Genomic DNA, 17,912 nt, shown 5'->3' on the forward strand with positions numbered 1-17,912 from the left:
CACTGTCACCCACTGAAATCAAGCTACATTCTTGCTGCTTTTCAGAATTGATGAGACCAAGACTCCCGTTACCATTCCTTTCTCCATTCATTATTAATGAAAAGAAAGTATGGTGTATACTGATCTTTCAAACTTGAAATTCCTGGCATGCTTATTCAGACCATCTACTGGCTCAAAAGTCATTTTACACCCTCTAGTGATAAGCGATACATAAACAGTGTCTCTTCAGTCTCTTACTCTACCAGCTTCTCTCTCTTTCACTATAAAAAATTACAGTAATAGTTCTGAGAACTAATTCTATAATATTATTTAAACAATTATGTGTAAATTACATACCCCCAGTTTTGAATGTAGGCATGAGTACAAGATTTATGGTGATAGGTTGGCAGTTAGCCAGCAAATGAGGGAAAAAATGCAAAACAACCTGCATCAAAGATGCCTTACACGACCAGTTCTTTACCCAGGTCAACTTACTTGATTTTTATAGGACCAGGCAGTAGTTTCTACTACCTCTGCTTTCCTTAGGAAAAACGAAATGAGACTGAAAGAATTTAAATAGATTTCTCAGCGCTGCTGCACTAATATCCTATTGTTGCTATATAATTATCACAAACTTAGCGATTTGGAACAACATAAATTTATTATCCGAAGAGTTTGGAGGGCAGAAGTCCAAATGAGTGTAAATAAGCTAACGTCTAGACAGGTCTGTGTTTACCTGGAAGCTCTAGAGGAGAATTTGTTCTGCTTTTCCCAGCCCTTAGGGGCTGCCTTGTCTCCCATGGCTGATGGCCTCTTCCTCCATCTTCAAAGCCAGCAGTTTAAATCTCCATACTTTCTGCCCCCCTCTTCTACTTAAAAGGATCCTTGTGATTATACTGGGCTCACCCAGATAATTTGGTATAATCTCCCATGTCAAGATCAACTGATTAGAAATCTTACTTCCATCTGCAATCTAATTCTGTTTTGTCACGTCAGCTCACATATTCACACATTTTAGGGTTTAGGTTGTAGATGTCTGTGAGTAGCCATTATTCTGCCTACTAAAGTCATCCTTCTTATAGGAAGTGAGCCAAGTGATGTATCAAGTCCACATAGGCCTACCTCTTGGTGACATATAAAATAAGTCCCTCAATGTAAAAATGATACAGCCCTAACCTGCTGCCTGTATAGTAAGCATAAAATTCCGTCATTCGAATTAATTTATTTAAGGTTCAAGTAAAATTCAGACATCACAGGTCCTCAGGGGATTAATCAACAACCTATTGAGTATACAAGAAACATTTCAAGGGAGGAAGTGAGGGATAAGGATGGCAAAGAAGGTCATTGAAAGGGGAAGTGTAATGATGCCAATTTCTTTCTAGCCTACTGCATCATTTGGCCCAGAGCTAGTCTTAGTGGTAGGATTTCCCCCTTACTTAAGCACAGGAGCATGTATAAACAGAATTGTAATTTCCTTTGATGGATTTTCCGGATTATTAATCCCTATTTACTACACCTTGGTGATACTTGACAATTGAACTCTAAAGAACATCAGTTGCCCCACTAGTAACTAAAATGGAGATGTCAGTTTACCTGTGGATATTGATAGTAAGCAGACTTGATTTGATCAGACAAATTTTCGTTGATTTCTTAGTGTATACAAACCACATTGCTTGAAGCTATAGAAGTTAAACATGCTCAGGCAAATTCTAATTATGTCTTTCATTCTGGGTAAGGTTCTGATGTTTAAAAGCCTGGCTTTACCAATTAAGTTTAGAATTATCTAGATAAATTAAAGGCAAGGTCTGAATCACACCATTATAAAATCAGGTGTTAGGCTGGATTTCTGATAGTACGACTGAACCAAGGAAAAAGATGGATTTCAGACCCACCGGCAAAGGGACAGAAAGCCATCACCCTCGGTCAAACTGAATCGCCAACTAAAAATGTCACGGAATGTTTTGCAAATACTTTATGAGGCAAAATAGCAGATGCTAAAGAAACCAGGACAGAATTACCAGGTTCCAAAGGGAGGGGAAAAAATGGAATCTAGACCGGCTGTGTCCACGTGACCTCACTAGGGTGAGGAGGGAAGTGGCAGGGGTCCAAAAGGAGGAGTGCTATTTTTAACATGCATTGTTACTACCCTCGGTCCTATATGCTGTTTGGGATATTATCAAATGGGAGTCGACAGAGATATTTCTGAGCATGACTGTAATGAAAATATGTGCTGCGAAGATTAAAATAATTGTATGTCTGTAGGTCAAGAAGAAAAAAATAAATCTGGCAGTGACAATGAAACTAAGTCTGAATATCCCTAAACCTTGAGGAGCATGAGATAAACGAACAAGACATTAGAGAAAGGGCAGTAGTGGAGAGCATATGTAGAGGTAGGGAAGTTGAGAGAGAGCAGTGTAAACAAGGGAGCCCTCTCCGGTGAGGTTAGCAGACCAGCAGAGGAGCTGCAGCAGAGACAGTCCTTTGGGGAAGCTGAAACAGCACCAGCGAGCAGCTCCACAGACAGTGGGCGCCTTTGCTCGGTGACAGTGGCAAGCTGACTCCTTGTTCATAGCATGTACCAGACCAGAGCTGCGTATATCAAAGACACCATCGACTGAGATCAGTCGAAAACATGGTTTACTCACAAGTTTTATGACAAAGAGTAGTTGCCAGACTATGCATACTCTACCAATAAAGTGTCAGCAAATTGTGTAGCTACAGGGGGAACAATGTCCACCATTTCTAAGTCCAATTTAGCCCTTAGAAAATATTTCAACACTGATAAGCTCAGCCATTGTGATGAAGTTTGCTAAATTTTATTTTGATAAAACTAGATTAAGTAATATCTGCCTTTGCATTTTAGGAGAATAACCACAGGCTCATTATCTCCTGATGGCACTGGTGTCAGAAATTAAAATCCTGATAATGAGGTTGGAAAATGATGACAGTGTTAATGTTTCCTATGTACTATCGACTGCTTAGAGAGAATAAGTTCTTAACCTTGCTGGGTATCAGAATCACCTGAGGAGTTTCTTGTAAATCTAAAAACCCAAGACAGTTTCAGGAATCTGATTCTCTGGTATTGGGACACAAAGACTGGATATGCTTGGACTTCTGACTTCAGGTGGCATAGTGCTTAAGGACCTGGACTCCCATGGGGTCGACCTTGGTTTGAGTTCTGGACCCAGCAGCTTGAAACTCATGCTGGGCACATGTGCATGTGTGCCCAAAATCCTGATAGGAGTATGGAGGAAAAGGGATTGCAGTGTGGCCATTCCCCCATGGGGGTTGATTTCTTGCTTTCTGTCTCTCTGTTTCTGTCTCTCCAGCTATTACACATGCCCTATAGCAAAAATCTCTCAAAAGAGAAAAAAAATAACTGATTTAACTGAATAAGCTAAATCTGTATTTCCTAAAGAGTAGTTCTCAAATTGTAGCAGGCATCGAAATAATCTGGAAGACTTGTTAAAACACAGTTGCCGGTCCCTACCCCCAGGGTATCTGACTCAGGTGTGGGGTGGGGTTCAGGCAAGGCCAATGCTATTTTACATTGGAGGCATATTTTTGAATATCACTGTTTTGACAAGATGTTGTAGAATAATCAAGCAGAGTTGATATTTGGTAACATTTTTTTTATTCTACTGCTTGACCACCTGACTTCAGAGATTCCATCTATGGCCCAGAGTTAAAATCAAACACAAGACTGCGTTTCATAATTCTAATTTCTTACAACCTCTGAAGAGTTTTACAGAAAATATTAGGTCAAATATCTAATATTTAAACTTTGAGATATTCAGTTCCCAAGTGGAGATGCCCTTGAGGCTTTGTCTCAGTCCTTTTGTTTATTCATCTTAAATGTGTTAATTAATATCTGTGTCTGGCACATAGTTAGGCACTATGTAGTTTGTTCACACATGGATCAATTTTTTTTTCATTTTTGTCAAATATCATAAAAATAAATTTTTAAAGAGGTTTTTGCCTTAGGGGGCATACACTCCCCAGAGAGAGACAAACAGAAACAGTGAGAGGGAAAGTGAGGAAATCACCCCTCAGGGGAGATGGCCATGATACAATCCCTTCTCCTCCATTCTCCTCCCAGGATCTTGGGCAGGCATGCACACACACCCATCATGATTTTGAAGCCAACCTGGTCTAGGATTTGAACCACGGTCAGCCATGTGGGAGTCTGGCAACATAACCATTATGCTATCTGTGGCCCTTAAGAATCATTTTTTTTCATAAAACAATTCAAAGTATTTGCCCTCTTTTCCCTGCCCCTACTTATATAAAGAACGTTCTCTTCTTTAGCTAAGCCAGCAACTGGGATAGAGTTAAGAACAAGAACTCTTGATTGAGAAATATCTGGAAAGAATTATTAGGATGATTTCTGTGTGTTGTGTGTGATAATAAAAGAGATGATGTTCTTCTTAGAAATCAATAATTGTTAATGTTTATTGAGCTCTTTCTGTTCTGTCCTTTCTCAACCAGGGCTCCATCAGAGAATTAATCCCCAATGCCCTAAAGCATCCATTGCATGAAATGAATCTACTTCATGACTATGCATCTAGAATGGTAGTAGCCATATGCCACTGAGATATTTTCCTGTAGGACTGAAATCTAGGCACTGTTCCAAGCACTGTATGGGTTATAGCTTACTTAATTCCCACAACCATCTTAAGAAGAGATTCTATTATTTATCTCCAGTTTTACAGGTGAGGAAATTGAGGCACAACTACATCATGTCTAACTAAGGGCCATATATGCTAAGTAGCAGAGGAAGGATATGAGCTGAGAGTAGTCTAACTTAGAACTCATGTTGTATGCTGTTTTTTAATTTGCTAAAGGGCACATGCATTTGCCAGAGAGACAGAAAGAAAGATGAAGGGGTGGATAGAGAGAGGGGGAGTAAATACTTCCTAATGGGGCAGGTCATGTCACAATTCCTTCTCCACTTCTCCACCTTGTTGGGATTGGGGGCATACACATGTACCCAGTGTGTTTTTCTTTTCGTTCTGTCTCTCTCCAACAAGCACAAACACCCTATGGCAAAAACCTTAAAAAAAAAAAAAAAAAAAGATGTGTGTTACTCACAGTTCTTAAGAGGAGAGGGAACACCATACTATGCAGGGTCATGTATGTTATGGTTTCCATAGGAAAGAACAGGAGAGACAGGGTTATAAGATAGGATTGACTCATTTGAGTCATTTTAGCTGCTCTGAGGTTTGAGCTCATATCTAGTTATTGAGTACCTGACCCTGAGATGATTAGGGCAGAGGAATATTACCCCCCTGGGGTATAGCAGTCAGATGGAGGAGGTAACTTAGAGTATGGCTCCGGATTGGTTTACCAGTGACAGGCACACTCCCAGGGATGGGGTGCAGTTTACTACCACTAGGATTGAGCTAGCCTTGGGAGGTGCAGTCTCTCCTGAGTAAGCGGGGCTCCAGATGCTGCAGCATCAACAGTACTGAAAATAAGAGTATCCAGTTACCACACATCAGACATAGGAATTTGTAAACGGCACCTATCATGCGTGTAGCCTGAGGGGAGAGTGTAGGGATGGGAAAGGCTAAGGACTACTCACTGTCCCAGATACCCGTGGTAAAATGCTGAAAAGCGCATCTGCAGGAGAGGTTAGAAACGACTCCTTTTTTAAAATCATTTTTTCTCTCTAATACTAAAGATTATGGTGGTAGGGAACAAAGACGTTGAAGCAGCTCTCCCCCACTCCAACCCGTCCTGTTACCCACACTGTTCTTATGTGATATTTTAACACAGACATATGACGGTGGGTGGAGGAAATAAAAATATTTACCCATTATGCATATAATGAACTCACAGCTGTTGTTGCACCGTAATTTGAAATCTGATGGATGTTTCTAAAAGAGTTAAGTGGTAGTTCAGTTAATCGGCAAAACTTCTGCCAGGTAGCTAGGCATTTTAATTAAAGTGGTTGAAGTGAAAGGTGGTTATTGTAGGGCTTGACAAAGTAAGAGTCTTTACCGACTTCAATTAAAGTGTAAAGAAAGTATTGTTTTAATTCCCCAAAGCCTATGGGCCATAGTTCTTATGGCTTTGGTATCATTTTAGCTATATTCCACCAAATATTTTTATCTATTGCAACAAAACACCTGTAAGTCATAGATTACTTAGGTTTTAGATTTGAATCTAAGATACAGAAATCTTTCCTAGTTCATCTATATGAGTAATTCTAAGAGAATTCCTTTGAGTATGATGATGTTGTGGTTTATTTATTTCTTCCATGAGAGAGATAAAGAGGGGACCAGCAGTTGGCGTAATGACTATGTTGCTGGAATTCCATGTACTTGACCATGGTTCGAGTCCCATGCATGCTCAGAGAAGGGATTGCAGCGTGGTCATCCCCCCTGTGGGGGTGATTTCTCGCTTTTTGTCCTTCTGTCTCTGTCTCTCTCTGTGTTTCTGGCAAATGCATGCACGCACGCTATGGCAAAAACCTCTGAAAAAAAAAAAAGAGGGGGGGGGGGGGGGGAAGAAGAAGAGATGAGACTTTAGAAACAGAAACCTATAACAGGGTCTCCATGCCACCATCCACAGGTAGGCCCAGCCAGTGAGGGTCAAAGGCTTGCATGTGCTCCTGACACTCACAGAGAGACTGTGGGACACTAACCCGAAGCTGCCACCACAAGTGACCCTGGTTATGATATGGTTTTATTCATTTATGTATAATGTTGTAAAACAAAGATAAACATTCTACTCTTCTAATATATATCTTTTTCTTTGAAACATAAACTATCACAGGCTGCATGAGACAGGGACCATGTTGGCTGACTATTTTATTTAGCACCTAGCAGAGCACATGGCACAAAGTAAGTTCTCAGCAAACACCTGGTGAATAAATGAGCAAATGCACACCACGTATATTACACCAGAAGTGATCATCTATGTATAAGTGTTGCCATTTCACCATACTTTGTCCACGGCCTAGCCTTTCAATAGCTTCCTTCAACTTTCTTTCCTTTTGTTTCTGGCAATAGTGTTTTATAGTTTAATTATGTGATTTCATTCATAGAAAACCTGGAACAAATTGCAACTGTAAAATTAATTACATTCCTCTTCAATCGTAATTATAAATTAACTCAGGCTTATGATGTAAGCATGGCTTAGTCGGCTGCCAGTTTATCCCACAGTATAATATTGGTAAAATTTTCCATAGGTAATATATAACCTCACAAGCACATATGGACATGTGCTGGCCCATTTCTTAGATAAATAAAACACGCAGAGGTACAGAATGTTTAGATCCACATGGTTAGCTAATAATGCATTCAGAATTAAAATGTTTATGTTTTGTCCTAGTGAACACACTACACCATAAATACAGGGCATTCTTATTGCTTTTTTTTTTTTTTTTTCTAGTGGTTTTCTAATAAGGGCCATGTGACCTTTTCATTGGCAGGGCTGCCAGTGTAACCATTTTTCACCAAGCAGGATTAAAACAATATGGGTGTGTATACAGCGAACATGAGCATCCGTGTTTTCCACGTGGGTTATTCAGGCCACATAACAGCACAAACGCTCTGTGTTTGTGAAGAAATGTCCAGCAGAGTTCCTTACTCTATTATTGCCATGAATATATTCTACAAAATACCAGGCTCAGGAGATAGTCCAAGAAGAGTTTCATCATCAAATATGTTTGGGAAATGCTGATTACTTGATGTCCTTCCCAGAGAATTATACTAGTTAAAAAAGAAATCTTAATCCCGCATTTCCCATGCTAATTTAATCACAGGTATTTTCTTCCCATGTAGTACCAACTAGTATTCCCTGGAATTAGTCTTTGAAAGGACGCAGGCGATGATGCACAGTATAGGATAGAATGGTGTGTGTGTGTGTGTGTGCGCGTATGAAATGCTTTTCTTCTGCTAAATTATTTTATCCAAAAAAGAACTTGAGGCTGAATAGTGGTTCAGAAGTAAAACACTATGCTCTGGGAGGCTCACCTATACGGAAGGTTCTGGGTCCATGTCCAGAGACCTCCCTGGGAACAATGGGCACGTAAGTGCCCTCAAACTGGGGCCAGATGAAATTGGGAGTGGATCACAGCATCAGAACCCTATTGAGGGTGCTATCTCTCTCTTCCCATCTTTCTGTCTCTCTGTCCCTCTCATTCATGGAAGAAAGAAACATTTTTAACAATGTGTATATAAAATAAGAACTTGCCAGTCATTCTTGATATGTAAAGCCACATTGTTCCCCAAAAGGAAGGTGAATTTGTAATAGTCTCAAGAGTGCATTAGCAGGACCAGCAGATGGCATAGTGGTTACAACTCTGGACTCCCAGTCGACCACCATATTCAAGTCCCGGACCTGGTGGCTTAAACTTACACCGGGCAGGTATGTGTGCCCAATATCCCAAGAGTAGAATGGAGAAGAAGGGATTGTGGTATGGTCATCCCCCCGGGGGGGCCGGGGAATTTCTTGCTTTCCGTCTCTGTCTCTCTGTCTTTCTGGTGCATGTAAACACCCTATAGTGAACTGGTCTCTTGAAAAAAATTATATTAGCATATGATTTTCATTATTGCCACATCACCAGGATTGTATTTTTTTCCTAAGCCAAACTGTATCCAGCTTTATTAAAGATACTTTTCATAAACAATCATAGTATTTCAGGCAGGACAGGGGCAGACAATCATTAACAGTATATAATGACTTGCAAACTCCCTTCTTTAATGGACTACCAAAATCAGAAAGCCACTATAAAACTCAATGAAGTCTTCATCTGATGCTATGAACAGGGAAACTTTAGAGTGAGGGTTGACATTTTCATATTTAGCGTGTTTTTTAACAACTTTTCATGAGCCAACCGTAACTTTAGGGAAACGAAAATGGAAGAATGATCAAACTGAAGATCCAACGATATAGAAAAGGAACTGCTGGTCTTTTGAAGGATGTCATCTGAATGTCATTGGAAAGTCCAGATTGCCTGATGCCCTGGTAACCATATTTTGTGGCCAGGTCCCGACAGGTCTCTGGTTTAAAGGAGTTAAGTGTATGCCGAGGCAGAGAGGGAGAGGACATAAAAACAAATGTTAAGTTTTCCACACCACGAGGCATCTGTGCCAAACTGGTTACGTGTGTCAACATCAGGGAATCCCTCCTCTCGGGAGCCAAGAGGAAGTCTCTCAAAACTAGAAGGGAAAGATAGCGTCCAAATCAATCCAGCTTCAGAAAGATATTGTCCAAATCAATCCCCTTCCCCCCAAAAACAACAATGAAGTGTTCTGTGTGCTAACAACATAGGTTTAAAAAAATGTAAAACAAAATTCTGCATTTTTCTAAAACTCGATTTTAAAAAAAAGTGTTTCAAACTGTGCAGTCACCAGAAGTACACGGTTATCAAAAACGCACACACTTCCCTTGGCATCTCCAGCACCTTCAGCTTTCTGTGCCTGGTCTGTTTTGGCATCTCCATTTTCTGCAGGGTTATTCCCATCCTTGCCAGAATCAGTTTTTCCCTTTTTTCCTTTGGGTACCTTCTCTCCCTTTTTTGCAGGGGCCCTGTTAGGCTTGGGCTCTGGCTTTGGTGGAGCAAGTTTCGCAGACAACCTCACAGATCCTCTCTGTGGCTTGGCTTCATCTCCTTTCGCATCCCCATCAGCCTTTCTTTGGGCATGGTGGTGACAATGGTGAGTCATAGGCGCTGGACACGGGGGATGCAGCTGCACACAGGCTTTGGTCAGTCTCGGGGTGGCTCTCACCTCTTCTTCTCCCCCAGGATTGTAATTTTTTATTTTAATAATTATCACTAAGTTTTTGACCTAACAATGAATTTGAGTTAATTTTATTTTGATTTCTGACATTTCAGCTTTACTAAAGGACTTGAATTTAACTCTCATTCCATTTCTTTACTGAGAACTACATCTCTAAATACCCAATACTCATCCATGAATGACGCATTACAGTGAACGAGACATGTGATGTATGTTCAGATACTTCCTTTAGTCTTTGCCCAAGTGTTAAATGAGGATTCTATCATAGGTAGAAGTTTAAAATTTGTGATCAAACTGTGACAAAGGTGTTTTCTAAAGGTGCATAACTGTAGACTATTTAAACTTGTATTCCATACAATGAGATAGTAACATCAGGAGAAATGATAGTGTTATCCATGGGCTAGCAGGAGCTATTAAATATCTTTGTTTTGGCTAAGTATGGTTTTATTCAGATTTATTAAAAATAAAAAACAGAGACAACTGTTAGAATAAAGCTATAGTTATGAAGTAGATAAATGAATACAGCAATTCTTCATTTGATGAGTAGTTTCTTTATTTCTATATTTAATAGGATAGTTGTTAGGAGTGCTAACAAGTAAACCCTCGGTGGTCAGTGTCAGAACTCTGCCTTTGCCTAGGACTATATAGACAAAGATTTCATGATCAACCACATCTTACAGTGGCCCTGAGTCTAGCTGTGGTGTGAGAGTTCTCTTCTATAACTAGATTTCATTTTCCACTGCACTGCCCAGTATACTTCTGGTGCATTTCTTTTTAAATACATAGGGGGGAGGGATGAATTTATTATCCATTTAACTTCTTTATAAATGATGTTTCTTTTTGTTTATAAAGCAATTTTGTCTGCTAACTATCATTCCGTGGTAAAAGCCCAAATGGAATCTAAGAACTTAACATATGGAGTATGTACAGGGATGGTGAACCTCGCACCTTGGCAATTCTGAAGATGCTTACATGCTTGACAGAGGGATCTATGTGAGCTTAGGGTGCTCAATCAGTGTGGATCTGTAGACCATTTTGGGAGAAAGGAATGCTGGCTTGCTGGAGATTCTCAGTAAGTCTTGGCACTTTCTTGGAAAGAGTTTAAAAAAGAAAGTAGAATTATATTTGACCTCTTCTTCAAACAGCTCACCCACGCTCCCCCTTTTCCCTGAAATGTATATTTGTACTCATATGTTTTGATATGGATTCATAGTTATACTCTTACGAGACTAAAATGCTCTTATTGAATTGTGATCGCTAATTTAGGCAAGACTCACTGCCTTAATTTTATACACAAAGATAACATGAAACAGCCAGAAATACTATTTGAATGATAAAGAAAGAAAATATTCAAAAACACAAGTCTTTGAAATGTAAAACTTGGTTCAAATGTCTTTAAAATATTCTTATGCAACTTGTTGTTGTTGTTGCTGTTGTGTACTGCCAGGTGGCACGTGTGCTCACCAGAGAGAGAAAAAGACAGAGGAGGAGGAGAAAGCACCTCCATGGTGGGTACCGTAGGCCACAATCCCTTCTCCTCACTTTCTCTGTCCTATTGGGATTCTGGGCACACACACACACACACACACACACACACACTAGTCCAGTGTGTTTCCCAAGCAGCCAGCGCTGGAACTTGATCTGTGGTTGATTGTGTGGAATCCAACTTCCTTAACCACTAATCCATGAAATTTAGTTTTCCATTAGTTTTTTCTTTATCATAGTTACTGTCTATGTCTTTGTTGAGAAATTGTAATGGTTCTATGGATAGTCTAAACTGAAGAATCCATCATTTTTATTTTGGGGGTTTAAATTCAAAGGCAAATTTTTATTAAATTTTTATAAAGTTTTATAGAGACTTGTGCTATAGGGTGTGTGTGCTCACTGGAGAGATAGAGATATAAAGCAAGAAATCACCCCCCAGGGGTGATTCCTTCTCCTCCATTCTCCTCTTGGGATTTTGAACTTGCATACATACATGCTCAGTGTGAGTTTGAAGCTGTGGGTCTGAGACTCAAACTGTGGTCAGTTACGTGGGAGTCCAGCAATATAATTGTTACTCCATCTGCTGGTCCCCAAAGGCAAATCTTAAAATTCAGTGTTTTTTTTGTTTTGTTTTGTTTTTCATTTTTGGTGAGGTTTTTGCTGTAGGGCACATGTGCTCGCCAGAGAGACACAGAGAGAGACAGAGAGAGACAGGGAGACAGAAAGCGAGAAATCACCCCACAGAGGGGATGGCCACTCCACAATCCCTTCTCCATTCTCCTCTTGGCATCTTGGGCACACATGCACACGCGCTCAGTGTGAGTTTAAGCCACTGGGTCCGGGACTCGAACTGTAGTCGGCTATATGGGAGTCCAGTGACATAGCCATTATACCAATTTTTTTTTCCAAAATTCAGTGTTTTTTGAAGTCTAAACTTCATTAAAATATTCTTTGAGAATATAACTACAGTTTGACAAAATTTCACGTCTTAGTAGTCTTTTAAAGTTGAAATTTTGAATCCTACATATAGATCAGATTTCTGAAGACTACATATAGATCAGAACTTATCAAGTCAGGTCTTGCCAAGTTCCTAATTGGACTTTGTTCATCCATGGATGTTCACTAACTGAACAGAAATTGCTGCTGAAAGTAAAACAGCGTGACTGTGTATTCATTAAAATGTGTAACTTATTTAATATTTGACTTTAATTATGATGGCCATTATTTTCAAAGTATACTTCATACATCAATTCAACAAATGTCTGTTTAATTCTTGTTCTGTGTAAGTTTTTTTTTTTTTTCTGGCTTTGTACAGTGTTTTGAAGATCAGCAGGATATAGCCCCTGACAAGGAATGATGTGGAAATAGGGGTGGGGGTCTGACACTGGCATTGAACAGGACTGGTTCAAATTCCCTCCTCATTTGTTGTGTTCTGAGCTGTGTGGTCCTAAATATCACCAAACCTTAGTGGAGGAACTGATAGGATGAAATTCTGGGAGGAAATCATCCTTGCAGATGTCGTTAGGGGAGTTCAGAAGAAATTAATAAAAGAATCGCCACACTCAGTGAAGATTCAGTCCTGACTAGCTGGTGACTCTGTGGAGAAGACTGCTAACCATGGTTTCAGGAACCTCCAGCAGAGGGAGGAGCTGGAGAGGTCACACTTGTTTGGCACATGATGAGACATTAGATTGGATTAGCCGGGACAATGCTGATAGAACTGCGTCTGCGTGTGATGCCAGAAGAGAATGTCTGACCTTGAACAATATGAAGGAGGTTTCATTGTGGCTTTTTTTGTTTTGTTTTCTTTGCCTGGTGTTTGTTTAGTTTGGTTGTTTTGTTGTTTTGTTTTCGTTACTTAGAGGATAGCAGGGGTAATGGAGTGGGGAAAAGTGTAACCCAGCTTCCAGAGTCATCAAGTGAAGAGGAAGGGTGTCTTGATGGTCTAGATTAAAAAGTGACGTCTCAAGAGGGAATGGGTTGGGAACCAGGAGTCATGTTTTACTAAGCTTTCAAGTGTCAATATATTTTTTTGAGCCTGACTGGAGACATAGGGCAATATCAGAAAGGAGAGGCCTAATGAGTTTTCAGAAAGAAATGTCTTTTTTTTGTTCTTAAGATACATTTTATATATAACTAATTTTAAAAGTTGTTCTTAGGAAACCTCTTTTTTTGGGTGGATGGGTTAACTGAAGTACAGTTAAATGCTGTGTTTTGAGAACTGGATCCCACATGCCCAATTAAGCTTTAATCTTGCCCCTCAAGGTCTGAATAACATGCCTGACAGGACTGAGAGATGGAGGGTAAGAGATTAGAGCGTAACCACACCTCATTGGGGTGCTTTATCTCTCTCTCTCTCTCTCTTGCTCTCACCCTCTCTCTAGTGAGTATGCATGCCCACCGACAATTAAAAAAGAAAGGAAACCTCTTTTTTTTTTTTTTTAACTCTGAAGCCTTTTGTGATTAAATTGCTATTAAGACCAGCGGATGGTGTAATGGTTATATCGCTGGAATCCCACATAGTCAAGCCCAGTTCAAGACCTGGATCTGGTGATTTTAAACTCACGCCAGGCACGTGTGCATGCATACCCAAAATCCTGAGAAGAAAAAGAAGGAGAAGAGATTGTAGCAAGGCCATCCACTCTAGGGGGTGATTTCTTGCTTTCTGTCTCTCTGTCTCTGTGGCAAGTGCACACACCCTAAAGCAAAAGTTTCTCTCCATGAATAAATAAATAAATACCATGTTGCTTGCATATGTTGTATAGTGGTGGTTCTTAGGCTTTATTTTTTTTTTTTACATATAGATCAGATTTCTGAAGACTACATATAGATCAGAACTTATCAAGTCAGGTCTTGCCAAGTTCCTAATTGGACTTTGTTCATCCATGGATGTTCACTAACTGAACAGAAATTGCTGCTGAAAGTAAAACAGCGTGACTGTGTATTCATTAAAATGTGTAACTTATTTAATATTTGACTTTAATTATGATGGCCATTATTTTCAAAGTATACTTCATACATCAATTCAACAAATGTCTGTTTAATTCTTGTTCTGTGTAAGTTTTTTTTTTTTTTCTGGCTTCGTACAGTGTTTTGAAGATCAGCAGGATATAGCCCCTGACAAGGAATGATGTGGAAATAGGGGTGGGGGTCTGACACTGGCATTGAACAGGACTGGTTCAAATTCCCTCCTCATTTGTTGTGTTCTGAGCTGTGTGGTCCTAAATATCACCAAACCTTAGTGGAGGAACTGATAGGATGAAATTCTGGGAGGAAATCATCCTTGCAGATGTCGTTAGGGGAGTTCAGAAGAAATTAATAAAAGAATCGCCACACTCAGTGAAGATTCAGTCCTGACTAGCTGGTGACTCTGTGGAGAAGACTGCTAACCATGGTTTCAGGAACCTCCAGCAGAGGGAGGAGCTGGAGAGGTCACACTTGTTTGGCACATGATGAGACATTAGATTGGATTAGCCGGGACAATGCTGATAGAACTGCGTCTGCGTGTGATGCCAGAAGAGAATGTCTGACCTTGAACAATATGAAGGAGGTTTCATTGTGGCTTTTTTTGTTTTGTTTTCTTTGCCTGGTGTTTGTTTAGTTTGGTTGTTTTGTTGTTTTGTTTTCGTTACTTAGAGGATAGCAGGGGTAATGGAGTGGGGAAAAGTGTAACCCAGCTTCCAGAGTCATCAAGTGAAGAGGAAGGGTGTCTTGATGGTCTAGATTAAAAAGTGACGTCTCAAGAGGGAATGGGTTGGGAACCAGGAGTCATGTTTTACTAAGCTTTCAAGTGTCAATATATTTTTTTGAGCCTGACTGGAGACATAGGGCAATATCAGAAAGGAGAGGCCTAATGAGTTTTCAGAAAGAAATGTCTTTTTTTTGTTCTTAAGATACATTTTATATATAACTAATTTTAAAAGTTGTTCTTAGGAAACCTCTTTTTTTGGGTGGATGGGTTAACTGAAGTACAGTTAAATGCTGTGTTTTGAGAACTGGATCCCACATGCCCAATTAAGCTTTAATCTTGCCCCTCAAGGTCTGAATAACATGCCTGACAGGACTGAGAGATGGAGGGTAAGAGATTAGAGCGTAACCACACCTCATTGGGGTGCTTTATCTCTCTCTCTCTCTCTCTTGCTCTCACCCTCTCTCTAGTGAGTATGCATGCCCACCGACAATTAAAAAAGAAAGGAAACCTCTTTTTTTTTTTTTTTTAACTCTGAAGCCTTTTGTGATTAAATTGCTATTAAGACCAGCGGATGGTGTAATGGTTATATCGCTGGAATCCCACATAGTCAAGCCCAGTTCAAGACCTGGATCTGGTGATTTTAAACTCACGCCAGGCACGTGTGCATGCATACCCAAAATCCTGAGAAGAAAAAGAAGGAGAAGAGATTGTAGCAAGGCCATCCACTCTAGGGGGTGATTTCTTGCTTTCTGTCTCTCTGTCTCTGTGGCAAGTGCACACACCCTAAAGCAAAAGTTTCTCTCCATGAATAAATAAATAAATACCATGTTGCTTGCATATGTTGTATAGTGGTGGTTCTTAGGCTTTATTTTTTTTTTTTATCTAAAACTTCTTTGTACTCTTAAAAAATTGTTGAGGACCTCTAAGAACTTTTGTTTGAGATAGACAGATAGACATGCATATACTATGATTTAAATTGGGAAAATTGTATTACTATATTAGCTCATTTAAATATACATTTAAAAATAACATATTAAATAACATTTTTATTAACAGTAACCAAATGTTCCTAAATAAACATCTTAGTGCAAAGAATGACAATGCTGTACCTATTTAGAAATATCTTTCATGAATGGATTAATGGAAGATAGTCGCATTCTCATTTCTGATTCTGCATTCAATCTATGATGGTCTGTCATTTTGGTTGGCATGCATTAAAAAGGTAGCCTCACCACACTTTTCCTTTTTTTTTTTTTTTTAAGCCAGAAGACACATGCACTCACCACAGAGGTACAGACAGAAACACACACAGAGAGAAAGCAAGCATTCCCCAATGGGGTATGATCATACCCCAATCCCTCCCCTCCATTTCACTACCCCGTTGGGATCTGGGGCACGCAAGCACACTGACTGACATGTTTTACAAACCACCTAGGGCCTGGTCAACCACAGTCAGTCGTGTGGGATCTGATTCCTTCAACCCTAAGGCCCTACACTTGACTTTCTTCAAGAATGCTATCTTCATGCCATATGTAATTGCTGTACATTGAAGTTCACGCATATGTATAAGATCTTAAAATCATCCAATTTACAATAACCCTCAAATTCTAAGTGATCCATGTGCCCCTTGGTTTAGAAAGTATGTGACTGAGTTTAGATAAACAGAGATCTATGACAGCAATATACACATCCAGTACCGTTTCTGTTTGAAAGTAAAGTTCACTAAAGGAAGGAATTATCTTTCCTCTTTGATGGTTTTCTCTGATTATATCTGTGAAAAGATAACTGCTCCTTTCTCCTTTCATTTTTTAGTTTTTATTCTTAGTAAAAAAAAAAATCATTTTTTCAAAATAGTAATTACTTGTCAGCATCACAGCAGGAAATTATAGCATGAACTTTTAAAAATGCTTACTCAGGAACTACTTAGGAAAACTTAAATAGTTGTTGCGGAAAAGCTTAACATGCCATAATGAAGAGTCCAAAAATGTTTCAGTTAGTCAGAGGATGGAGTGGCTTTTCGAGTGGGTGCAGAAGTCAAGGTTCTGCTATCTGAAACACTGTTCCGGGCAGGTGAGCACGTGAGGGGCTACAGAACCTTGGATGATTAGATAACACCGACTGCTCCTGCCTGCCTCCCTATCCGAGAGGTCATCTCTATTCAGTTTTCCAGGTGAAAATGGCAGGGATGGGAGTGAGTTCACTCAGCCCTCAGAGACACAGAGGAGCTGTGGATGTGAAAACTGGCATCCTCTCCAGAACAGAGGAGCAGATGGTGGCAGAAATAGGGGACATGGTCCCTGGGAGGCGGGTGAGGAACCAGGCTCCCTGGCTGTACTGCCCTGCCTCAATGTAGCCTAAGCGCCCCCTCCACAGGCGTAGTGCTGGACTGGATTGCACTGTTTATTCAGTCAAGCCTTGCTCTGCCTCAGAGGTTCACTTAATGATACAAGATATCTCAAACCTTGAAAGATAATTTTTAACCAGAAAGTAACCTATTGGTAACAATGATTTTTAGCAAGTGGTTCTAACTGGCATATGCCTGTGACCTTAGGGAGCTACAGAATTATTTCGAGAGGGAAGGAACAGGCCCAAAAGCAGACGACTGTGAAACTGAGATTGAGAGCCTGATACCTTGCTGAGAAATAGTATGATTTTATAAACTGGTGTATCTTCAAAACCTCCCTGTAATGAGGGAATGGGCATTGTTTTTGAAAAACTAAGAAAAGGTACTTATATTTTATTCTAAAATTCTATATTATTTCAACTTGTTCTAGATACTGGATATTTTATGCTATTTGAAAGTGGGCATGTTCATTGTCTCCATCTCAGAGCATTTATATGATTATTGAGCTATGTCGCATATGCACAGTGTTTAACAGTGTCTAGTTTACAGTAAGTACATGACTGCAGTTGGTAGAGGGGGTATCAGTAGTGACAAAACGGCAATGGATGTCCCTGCAGTCAGTAGTTAAGGGAGAGCGATCCCATGTGGTTGGCCATGACTC

At 39.9% G+C, this 17,912-nt stretch overlaps 1 protein-coding gene and 1 pseudogene across 1 annotated transcript in view; one reads left to right on the forward strand and one right to left on the reverse strand.

Annotated features, from left to right (window-relative positions):
- Positions 1-17,912, forward strand: part of FREM2 (FRAS1 related extracellular matrix 2) — a 230,356-nt gene that overhangs the window by 37,497 nt on the left and 174,947 nt on the right. The window lies entirely within an intron of this gene.
- On the reverse strand, positions 3,392-9,656 carry LOC102482120 (non-histone chromosomal protein HMG-17 pseudogene; annotated as a pseudogene).

This window comes from Tupaia chinensis, unplaced genomic scaffold (assembly GCF_000334495.1).
Source record: "Tupaia chinensis unplaced genomic scaffold, TupChi_1.0 Scaffold000402_1, whole genome shotgun sequence".
Taxonomy (NCBI): domain Eukaryota; kingdom Metazoa; phylum Chordata; class Mammalia; order Scandentia; family Tupaiidae; genus Tupaia; species Tupaia belangeri.